General features: G+C 32.2%; 1 long non-coding RNA gene across 2 annotated transcripts; it reads right to left on the bottom strand.

The window, feature by feature from the left end:
- Positions 1-5,913: 5,913 nt before the first annotated feature.
- LOC120081880 lies at positions 5,914-8,588 on the bottom strand. Of its 2 annotated transcripts, XR_005482974.1 has the most exons (4): positions 8,302-8,588; positions 6,585-6,907; positions 6,433-6,483; positions 5,914-6,200 (listed from the first exon to the last, which is right to left on the bottom strand). It is a non-coding gene; the product is annotated as an uncharacterized LOC120081880 (long non-coding RNA). The 2 variants fall into 2 exon arrangements; XR_005482973.1 differs by lacking the exon at positions 8,302-8,588 and having other exon boundaries at positions 6,585-8,286.
- Positions 8,589-11,596: the final 3,008 nt, after the last annotated feature.

Below are 11,596 nucleotides of genomic sequence, written 5' to 3'. Positions count from 1 at the left end.
ATTCCAATTCTCCCCCTATCAATATGCATTATATAATAGTGTTAAGTAAGATAGGAAATCAAGATGCATTACAACAAATAATACCAAGCTCAAGCCTATTTTTGCAAAAACTTTCTTCATTCAAAGGCTTGGTAAAAATATCCGCTAATTGATTAATAGAGCTTACGAATTCAAGAGTAATGTTACCATTTTGCACATGCTCTCTAATAAAATGATGCCTAAAATCAATATACTTAGCCCTAGAATGATGGATAGGATTATTAGTCAAATTAATAGCACTAGTATTATCACAAAATATAGGCACACTATCAAACTTTAATCCAAAATTACAGAGTTTATTTCATCCAAAGAATTTGTGCAAAACAACTAGCAACCGCAATATATTCTGGTAGAGGTAGTGGATAAAGCAACCGAATTTTGCTTTGTACTATACCAAGATACTAAGGAATTACCAAGAAATCGACAAGTTCCACTAGTACTCTTACGGTCAAGTAAACTACCGACAAAATCCGAATTGGAATATCCAACCAAATTAAATTCAACATTTATAGGATACCACAAGCCTACGTCAATAGTTTCAAGCAAACATTTAAATATTCTTTTAACGACATGCAAATGTGATTTCTTAGGACAAGATTGAAATCTAGTACATAGACATACACTAAACAAGATATCGGGTTTATTAGTGGTTAAATAAAGTTAAGATCTTATCATACTTCGATAAGTCTTTATGTCCACACATTTACCTGTTTCATCTTTGTCAAACTTAGTGATAGTGCTCATAGGAGTTTTTTCAATTTTACCTTCATAGAATTTGAATCTCTTGAACAAATCCCTTGTGTATTTTTCTTGACTTATAAAGATACCATCCTTGAGTTGTTTGATTTGGAGTCCAAGAAAGAAACTAAGTTCTCCCATCATACTCATCTCAAACTCACTATACATATACTTAGAAAATTCTTCACACAAAGATGGATTAGTTGAACAAAATATAATATCATCAACATATATTTGCACTATAAGCATATCATTATCCCTAACCTTAATAAAGAGAGTAGTATCAATTTTTCCCATTTTAAAGCCATGGATGAAGAATCATCTTCCTTCTTTTCATTGATGCTCACTTCTTGCATACTTGATACAATTTCTTTGCCTTTGTCACTAACAAGTAAATCTCCAAAATCTTTTTCAAAATCATCACTACAAATAGACTTATTTGAAACATTATTACATGATTCATCAAATAAAACATGCATAGATTCTTCAATAACTAAAGTTCTCTTATTGAAAACTCTACAAGCTTTACTAGTAGAGGAATATCCTAGGAAAATGCCAACATCCATCTTAGAATCAAATTTTCCGAGCCTTTCTTTGTTATTCAAAATAAAACATTTACAACAAAAAACTTTGAAATACCCAACATTTGAAAATTTTCCATACCAAAGCTCATAAGGAGTTTTATCTAAAGATGATTTATTTAAAACTCTATTTAAAACATAGCAAGCGGTATTAACGGCTTCCGCCCAAAAATATTTTGGTAGATCAAACTCATTCAACATTGACCTAACAAATTCTTGCAAAGTACGATTTTTTCTTTCAACCACACTATTTTATTAAGGAGTTCTTGGTGACAAAAATTTATGAGAAAAACCATTTTCTTCACAAAAAACTTTAAAGGCATCATTATCGAATTCTCCTTCATGATCACTCTTAATTTTAGAAATAAAAAAGGGAAATTCTTATAAATAAAAAAATCTTTAAAATCTTTATATTTTATAGAAAAAAGTTTCAAAAGTATAAAACACTTTTGGAACTTTTGCTATAAAGTGTAAATATTTTTAAATATTTTTTTATATTTAAAAAACCCCCAATAAAAAAATCCTTTTTCATTTTGAATCTTTTAGCAAAACTAATACAACTTTTTAAAGCATCATCCTTATTTATTTTATCATCAAAACCCAAGTAAATCTAAAAAAATCCTCAATTATCACAAATGCATAATAGTTTCCTCTAGCAATTCTAGAAGGGCCAAATAAGTCCATGTGTAATAGTTGTAGGGGTCTAGTAGTAGAGATCACATTTTTAGATTTGAAAGAGAACTTAGTTTGCTTACCCATTTGACAAGCATCACAAACTTTATCTTTTTTAAATTTAAATTTAGGAAGACCTCTAACCAAATTTTTTTTGGAAATATTTGAAATTAAGTACATGCTAGCATGTCCTAGTCTTCTATGCCATAACCAATAGTCATTATGCAACATGGAAAGACATTTATCAATAATAGGACAATCATTCAAGTCAATGGTATACACATTTTCATCCCTATTTCCAATAAATATGACTTTTCTATCACAAGCATTTTCAACAATGCAATTATTTTTATCAAATACAATTCTTAATTATTTGTCACACACTTGACTAATACTAAGTAAATCATGCTTTAAACCATCAACTAAAAGCACATTTTCAATCCAAATAGAAGATTCATTATCTATTGCCCTTGCCAATAATTTTATCTTTCTTGTTTCTGGAGAAAGAAATAAACCTGGATCGGTCTCCGGTCATGTGCCTTGAGTAACCACTATCCAAGTACCACTTATTTTTCTTGGAGGCTTTCAAACAAACCTACAAACAAAATAATTAAGTTTGATTCTTTGGTACCCACACTTGTTTGGGTCCAATAGTGTTAGCATTTACAAATTTAGGGACCCATTTCATTTTTGCATTAGCATTACAAGCATCGGATCTAGATAAGTAACAAGAATGAGCTCTATGACCATATTTGCCACAAGAAAAACAAACAACGTTATGCAAGGATTTATTTCTAACAACAGATTTATGCACTTTACTCTTCTTGGAGAAATTCTTTCTTGGAGCATTGTAAGACTTTACTCTTTGAGAAAAGTTTCTTCTTGAAGAAGTAGTGTGGCCATACTTCAATTTAAAGCACTTAGGTCTAATATGACCTTCAACACCACAGTTATGTTGGCACGAAACTAGATTTAGCATTATTAGACACAATGTTGGGCATATTAGGACAATAGAAGATTCTTTAACAAATATAATTAGAACTTGAAGGAGTAGAACATTCATCAATATAGCCTAAACCTCTCTTATCACCAAAAGGCTTGCCTACTTCAATTATTTTGTCCAATCTTTGAGCACCTATTGTCAACCTTTTAATAGGCTCTTTAGCTCTATCAAGTTCTTGCAAAACATTTAATTCTTTTTATTTAAGTGATTTAATCAAATTATCCTTTTCACAACCATCATGCTCAAGAAATCTAACTTTATCGAGCAATGCATTTTTCTCATCGCAATCACAAACATGCTCATCACAAAAGACATTTATTCCATCAATTTTCTCAACAAGCTCACTCTCTTTAAAGCAAGCAATTTCATCAAGTAAAGATTTATTTTCACTAGTCAAAGTATTGCATTTCTTCTTAAGCACAATATATTCTGAGCTAAATTTTTCTAAGTCATTTTGCATATTTCCAAAAGCTTCAAACAATTTATCATAAGAAGGGGGTTCTAGAGTTACCTCATCATCAAGTTCACCATCTTTTTTACTATGAGCCATAAGACCAATGTGTGCTACTTCTTCATCATCACTTCCACTTTCACTTTCGCTACTATCATCCCAAGTAGCCTTCATTGCCTTCTTCTTGGATTTTTTAAAATGATTTGAGGAGTGGACAATCCATTCTTATATGACCCAACTTTTTGGATTCATAACATTTCACCTCATCCTTTTTGCTCTTCTCACCTTTTGAATCTCTCGGTTGATAGGTGTTTCCTGAATTGCTTCTTCCTCTTGATGAAATTTTTGTACTTACGTGAAAAATAGGCAATGTCATCTTCATCACGGACATCCTCATCTTTGGAGTCAACTTCCAAGGAGATGGTCTTTAATGCAATACTCTTGTTCTTTTTGGACTCATCCTCCAAGTGCTTCTTCAAAGTGATCTCATGGGTCATGAGTGAACCAAGTTCCTCCAATGGAAGTTTAGTGAGATCATTTTCTTCTTGGATTTCCATCACCTTTGCTTCCCAAGTCTTAGGTAGAGACCTAAGAATTTTCCTAAGATTTTCGGATGTTGTATAAAATTTACCAAGTCCCTTCAAAGCTAATAATATTAGTAAATCTAGTAAACATATCCGTCATAGACTCATTAGCATCCATTTTAAATAATTCATAATTATGAACAAACATGCTAATTTTAGACTCTTTAACTTGATTTATTCCTTCATGAGTAATTTCAAGAATATTCCAAATTTCTTAAGTGGAAATTCATCTAATACAAACAATTAATAGCTTAACATTAAAAGAACACATTTTCATTTCATGTTCATCGTACTCTTATTCTAATTTAGGCTTATCAACATTATCAACCTTTTTTATTAGTACATAAGGACCTTTAGCAACAATTAACCACAAATTGTAGTCAATAGATTGCAAATAAATTTTTATTCTAGCTTTTCAATATGCATAGTTTGAACCATCAAAATAAGGAGGTCTAGAAGTAGATTGCCCTTCAACAATTCCATTTGCTACTAGGTTTGCCGTAATGCTCTAACAATAAAGTTTATCTAGAAAATTCAATTTCAAGAGAGCAATCTTGCTCTGATACCAATTGTTGGAATGGTATAGCAACTCTAGAGGAGTGAATATGGTTTAATTAAACTTTTTCTTAAAGTATGCTCAATTTGATCTAATTAGATATTTTTAAATTAAATTAATAAAAACTCTAATTTATGCTAAATAAAAAGATTGATAAAAATTATGTAACAACATACTCGATCAATCTCAACCAACAAAATCAAGAGATTAAAATTAAATGCAAAAATAACTAGAAAAGAGATAGAAAGGAAGACACTGTGATTTTTACAGTGATTTAGTCAAACATGACCTATATCCACTTTTCCAAATGCCTTTTGAGACTTTGATTTAAAAAAAAAAAAAAAAAAACTTCTTTGACTCTATCCATGGATGAGAGTCGAACCACTACTTTGCTCCTTTTAGGGGTTCAAGAGCAAACCCAATCATTTCCACGGGTTAGGATCTAACTGTTACAATGTTTTGAAGTCTTAAATCACACAATAAAACTTTCTAAAAAGAGTGGGTATACAAGTTTGAGCTCACATACTTTAATCCGCACAATACAATAAAAATTTCTCTCAAGAATAAGAGGAAAAGAAAGAAAATGGTAAGTTTGTAGAGAGAGTAACAATGATGTTTTTTTTTTTTGGGCTAATTTTGAGGATTGTAAAATGTGAAAAGTTGAAATAATTTTGGAGAAGGTAAAGTATAAAATGAGAGGGAAATGGGGTAAAAATCAAATTTTGATTTGCACCATTGAATTGATCAAAAAGTTAAATGGAAGGTGGAGATTGAAAGTGAAAAAGTGAAAATATAAGATAAATATATATTTTTTTTAAAAGCACTTAAAGTGACCCAACGATCACTTTATCTATATATATATATATATATATATATATATATATAATATATATATATATATATATATATATTTAAATTTTCAACCAAAACAATTTCTTTTAAATCTCTTTTCTTTTAATAAAACTAAAATCCACCAATTGCAATTTTAAGTCCCATATATCACTCACCCCTCTTGTTCTAAGTGGCACTCTCTAATGGGTCTAATTTGATAATTAATTTGCCACATCACCATCTCGAGTATAATTCCATTACACTTTTATTGGTTATATCTTTTTCATCCAAACTCCAATTTGGATGATTCAAAAGGCATCAGAATCGTTTTTCTGAGCTCTACGCTATGAATTATTCAAAATAATAAAATTTTTAGTAAATAAAATTAGGTTTTTTTATCATTAAAACATTAATTAATTAATTAATTTGTGATTAAGGGTCAAAAAGCCAACAAGATATTCACGAGAAATCTTGGTCTAAATATTCCATTATTAGTGCACCAAGGGTCGAACTATACAAGCTGTAACATCTATTCAACTAGAATCCTGTCCTCTTCGTCTATCCATAAATGCTCTTTCGATCACAGTTTGTGCAAATGAAGGCCTTATGTTAAAAATTTATTTCCGACTCATTGGCAGATTCCCTCCTCGCTGCTCAGTCAGATGGTATTGTCGTCCTCGATAGGTAGGCAAAAATCTTTCAGCATTTGGATAGCTAGCATGGCAGCATCACATAAATAATAATTCTGCAAAATTTCAGAACTATTACTTACTCATTGATTTTTTATTCACTTAAAATAATCAATAACTGATAAGTAAATATATTGCACTTATACATACAAGAAAATGAAATCATTAATAACCAATGTCCTAATATTTTTAAGTAAGATGAAAACATACCTAAGTAAGAGTCATGTACAAAATAACCTTAAAAAAATAAGGTAATATATTAGACAAACAAAAAATCAAGATTCGTACAATGAATTATGTGTCGAAAGGAGAATAGTGCTTTGTCACGAACGTTCCAACCTACATTCTCACAAAATGAAGTAATAGTAAGAACATAAATTTATTAATAGGCAAGTAAACTTGCAAGCAAAAAGAAAAATACAAATAATTTTCAACCGTACCTTACTAAAGTTAACCGTGCACTATGATATTTTAACTTGATAGAAGAAGTGAAGTTGTTTGAAATAATTCACAATGGATCCGTCACATGAAGAAGAGAAATATGAAATAAAAAAAACAATATAGAAGAGTGTATGAGAGTAAAAAATAAATAAATAAGGCGAAGTTAGATGATGACTTACCCCTTGAAAGGGAAAAAAGACCAAACATCTTACCCTTTGGATGCGAATCAACTTTGAAGAGGTGGTGTAATTTAGTGAAGTGAGAAATATATATAGAAGTTAAGTACAATGGAAGCATTTAAAACCCAACCACCATTCACAAACTGTCAAATGAAGTTGGAATAGTGTTTTAAAATTAATAGAAGTGACATCAATTTATCCCTTCAACCACCAACTCAACCATAAAAAATAATAATAGTAATAAATAAATAGAAGAGACAACCACTACTTTTTCATTAATTAAAAGAGATGAAAGTAACTAATTTGGTCAGAATCAAACTAATAATCCAACCATTCATAATCCCAACACAAACATAAGTTGAAAACTATCATAAATGATAAAAGAAACTCTCAAAATAGTGGCGTTAGGTATGGTATATCAATTTATTCATTATCAGAATTGGTCATAATCAGAAAACAAACGTTTGAATGGTAGAACCAAGAACATAGTCAACATCAATAATCCAACTATTGGTACTAATAAAATAAAATAAAAATAAAAAATAGTAGGCTTAAGTTATAATCACACCAGATATAATACATCAAATAGAAAATAATTTCTTTTCAAGCATAAGGAGACCTCAAGTATAGATCATGATGAACCAATAAATACATCATAAAACATGTTTTATTTGGCAAACACAAACAAATTTAACAAATAAGGGAAGTAATAAAGGGAAAACATATTCATAAGTTCTTAAAAGGAATTGAAGTATCAAAACATGAAACATGTATAATTAAAAACAGTTATTAATTAAATGAATAAAAACAAGATTGTAATTATTGAAAAAAAAATCCTCATATGTAGAAAAAAAATTATCAATTAGTTAAATAGTGGGAAAAAAAAGGAACATTCATCATCGGCCTAAAAACATTGGAACAAAGATAGGTTTGGGATTACAAACTGGGACTAAATACATTAATGAAAACATGAAATTTGAAATATAATAAATTACAAACAATGAAACAGATTCAAAACAAAGCATGAACAAAGAATAACACATCCAAACAATCAAGAAAAAATTAAATAAGAATAGGTAAGAAACATACAAACCAGAACCCAAAAATAACAAATCCAAAACAATCAAAGCATTACCAAAGAATATCATATTCGAAACATGCAAACCGAAACCAAATAAGAATAGATCCAAAGTACTCAATGGAAGGTGGAATGATATCAAATTCAAAGCATGCAAAGCAAAACCCAAGAAGAACATATCAAAAAGAAAAAAAAAATGAAAATGGTACCAAAGAATAAAAGATCTGAAACATGCAAACTAGAACCAAATAACTACAGATTCAAGCATTCGAATTAAAACCTAATCATAATAAATTTGAAACATGCAAACAAATACTAAAAAATGATAGATTCGATATATTCAAACCAAGACCGAATAAGAATAAATCCGAAGCAAGCAAATCAAAACTAATGAAAATCAAGTATCACACTAATGCAATAAAGAGCCATCATCTTCGACCTTAAAGATGAGTAACTAACCTTTCGAGAAGGAGCCCTCCCCTACTAGAGACATGATTTTTGGCCAAAATGGAAAGGCAAGGGAGAACTTTAACATTCTCTTCGCGTTATGCGATCCTTAGATTAGGGTTTCAGAGAGGAGGAAAGTAGACATGAGAGGAAGACGAATATCGAACGAGCAGAGCATTGATTAGGGGTTTCAAAGAGGAGTGTAAGACCTCTCCTCTTTTGTTTTCTCTTCTTGGAACTAATAGAAATCTTATAGGTTGAGATTCAATTTGTAAATTTGAGATTCAGTTTGTTTTGGAAATTTAGTAGGAATTGAATAAAATGGATAAGGTTTAGTGTTATCCTTCATTTATATATCAAGATAAGGATAAGGATGAGTGAGATTCTTTATGTGGAATATTTAAGATATTAAATACAAAGGATGAGACTATTTAATGGAATGGAATAAGTATGGTTTATTTGGGCAAAGGAAAATTTATCAAGTTAAACAAAAAGAGAAATTTATTGAATATAAAATTTAAGTAAAATTGGAGGAAAATAGATTTTAAAAAAAAAGGGAAAAGGAGTTGCCTACGTTTTCCTTGCATAAAGGGAAGTTAGACAAACAAGCGACACCTCATACACATAGAAAGTAAGAGGCGCGAGGAAGAAGGATGTGTTAAGAATAATTCCAAGAAAAAAATGGTGTAAGAAAAACAAGAGGGGAGGGCCACGTTTTTAGGGTCAAGCATGAGGTGGAGAGCATTTGGTCAAATGCATGCATGAGAAGTAAGACGTGACCAAAGGAGGTTGAACACTTGCATGAGGAAGTAGAATTGGCTAAGTTTGGGCATATGTGGAGATAGAGTTGTTTTAGGTTGAAGACACTTCACTCATGGGAAATAAGAGGTGGAAGGCTAATTTGTGGGCTGAAGACAACTCAAGGAGGAGCTGGAAATTGTTATGCCTGTTGTAGCCACGTCAAAAGAAGGTTAAGTAGGAGCTGGCAGTTGAAGGGTAGCTTAGACTATGTCTATAAGGCATAAAGAAGCATTTAGTTCTCCCAAACTACTTGTGCAAATTTAGAATTTCTTGAGATAAAATCAAGATTAATGAGTAAGGATGACCATCATGGGTTGCCATGATGGTTGGAGGCTGGGAAGATGGGTAAACTCGAAGAAATGCGAAGGTGGTCGGTGGAAAGGATAAAATCGGATAGGGTTGGTTTGTAGGGCTATTTGAGGCATTTCCATTGGGGTTTAAATCCCCAAAAAATAAGGTTGGTAAGTTTAGAGGTCCCTCTTAAGTGCTATAAAAATTCTTTAAAGTCAGAAAGGCCAGAATTGATAAAATAAATTATGAAAAGTGGCTGGAAAGCCAAGGTCGAGGAAGACAGCCCAAGGGTGCCAACTTGCTGCCTAATCGCCCAGCCTTACACACGGCCAGCCACCCACTCCTACGTGCCCTCACACATGCCAGCACTCATCCGTGCGTAGCCTCACGCTCGTCTTTCTATGCTCGTGTGTGCACGCCTCGCCTAATGTTCGCCTGCTCCTTCCGCATGCCTAGTTCCCAATGCCCATCAACCACGCCCATGTGCTGTGCCACCACACATCTATCGTGCCAACACGCCCCTGTATGCACACTCACACGCCCAATCAGCACCTATGGGCCATTTTGGTGTCCATTGACATGATTTTGGATATTTTGGAGTTTGGTGAGTTATTTTAGGACCCAATTAGGATTTTCTTGATATTTTAGTCCTAAATTAATAATTTTGGACTTAAGAGTAATTTTGGAATAATTTGGTGATCGAAAAATAGGCATGCACAGCGGAATTGAAGACCAATTTTACTCTAATTGCTCAAAAATAACATACAACCCTAAATTAATTAATTGGGGTTTTTTTGAAATATTACCTTTGAAGCTCCCGAAACGCTTCTATCTCCGCCCGAACATGAACCGGACAACCACTAGAGCTGACCTACTACTCTCCGGACTCAGAATCAAGTTGTGGGACCCGATGGATGAAGAAACCGAGAGAGAGAAAGTTATGGAAATAGGAGATGAATTTTTTTGGGTTCAGTTTGGGTTTTGATATTTCTAAAAAATGGTGATTTTTTTCCAACCCAATTTAGAAACTAATTTTGGCAAAATTTTCAAAAGTCCTCTATCCAAATTGAAAGCCAAAATTTTTTAGAAAAAAACCATGTAGAAATTGCATGAAACAAATTCATAAAAACCGACCACCTCAAAATCCACAATCTAAGTGGGCTTGATGTCTCCACTATAAGCCAACACCAAGCCCACTATCTTGTTAGTGGAATTATCCAACAAAAATTTTGGATTTTCCCACTAACTTTAGTCAAAGGACAAAATGGTCATTTTGTCAAAGTCAAATTTTGACCGAAAAGTCAACATTTTGAATTTTTATGACTTTTCCCGTGTTGACTAATTTTGACCTCTCGAGTATGAGTATTCATTTTCTCGAAATTCAAATCACATTTGAATATAAGGCCGGTCAAAGTTTGACTTTTCATAGTCAAAAGTCAATTCTTTGACTTTTTACATCTTTGACCATTTCCATTATTTCTGAGTTTCCGAATATGAACGTATTCATATTCTTGATATTTAAATCACATTTAATCATTAAAGCTGTATCTCTAAATTGAAAAATGACCACTATATCACATATACTTGTCGGTTTCTCTCTCTTCACCTAATTCGAACAATTCAAATCATTCTATCATACTGTTTTAAGTTTATTTCATATGAGCTAGTAGGGGAACCTAATGGACCTATAGAACATGGGCTCCAAAGATCTGAGATTAGCTAGCTAAACTCTTTTAGAGAAGCTAATCAACATTCGTTAACTAACGGGTCATTCCACTATAGTCCCGTAGTTGCACTCCTCTCACTATAAATATATTTGTGTCTATATGATATAACCAAGATAGTAAGCTAATCCTTCACAGGTTGTTCGTAATCTCGGCTGGATCATAAAAACCGTTTTACCCCCAAGATTACATCTTATTCCTTAATTTCCACTGATCCTCTAATGAACAATTGGTTTAAGATCCAACAAACCGAACCCCTCTCAGGCCAAGGAAAGGGTGGGGCCCCTTATTCAAGACCTGGATTCAGTACTAAATGGAACAACCTATCTACCATCCCTATAACGGGTAGGAGTGAATTCCGTCTTACACCCTATGTTCCCAGCTATCTACCTGATCTTACCCCTGAAATGGGAGGCTTATTGGGCCAGCGATAATGAGCTGCCATCACATATCCACATCTAAGGATAATTCCGAGTGAACAGGAGTTCATA

This window comes from Benincasa hispida, chromosome 7, assembly GCF_009727055.1.
Source record: "Benincasa hispida cultivar B227 chromosome 7, ASM972705v1, whole genome shotgun sequence".
In the NCBI taxonomy this organism is placed as follows: domain Eukaryota; kingdom Viridiplantae; phylum Streptophyta; class Magnoliopsida; order Cucurbitales; family Cucurbitaceae; genus Benincasa; species Benincasa hispida.
Note: the sequence above shows the minus strand (reverse complement) of the source record. Positions and strands in the feature narration are given on the sequence as shown.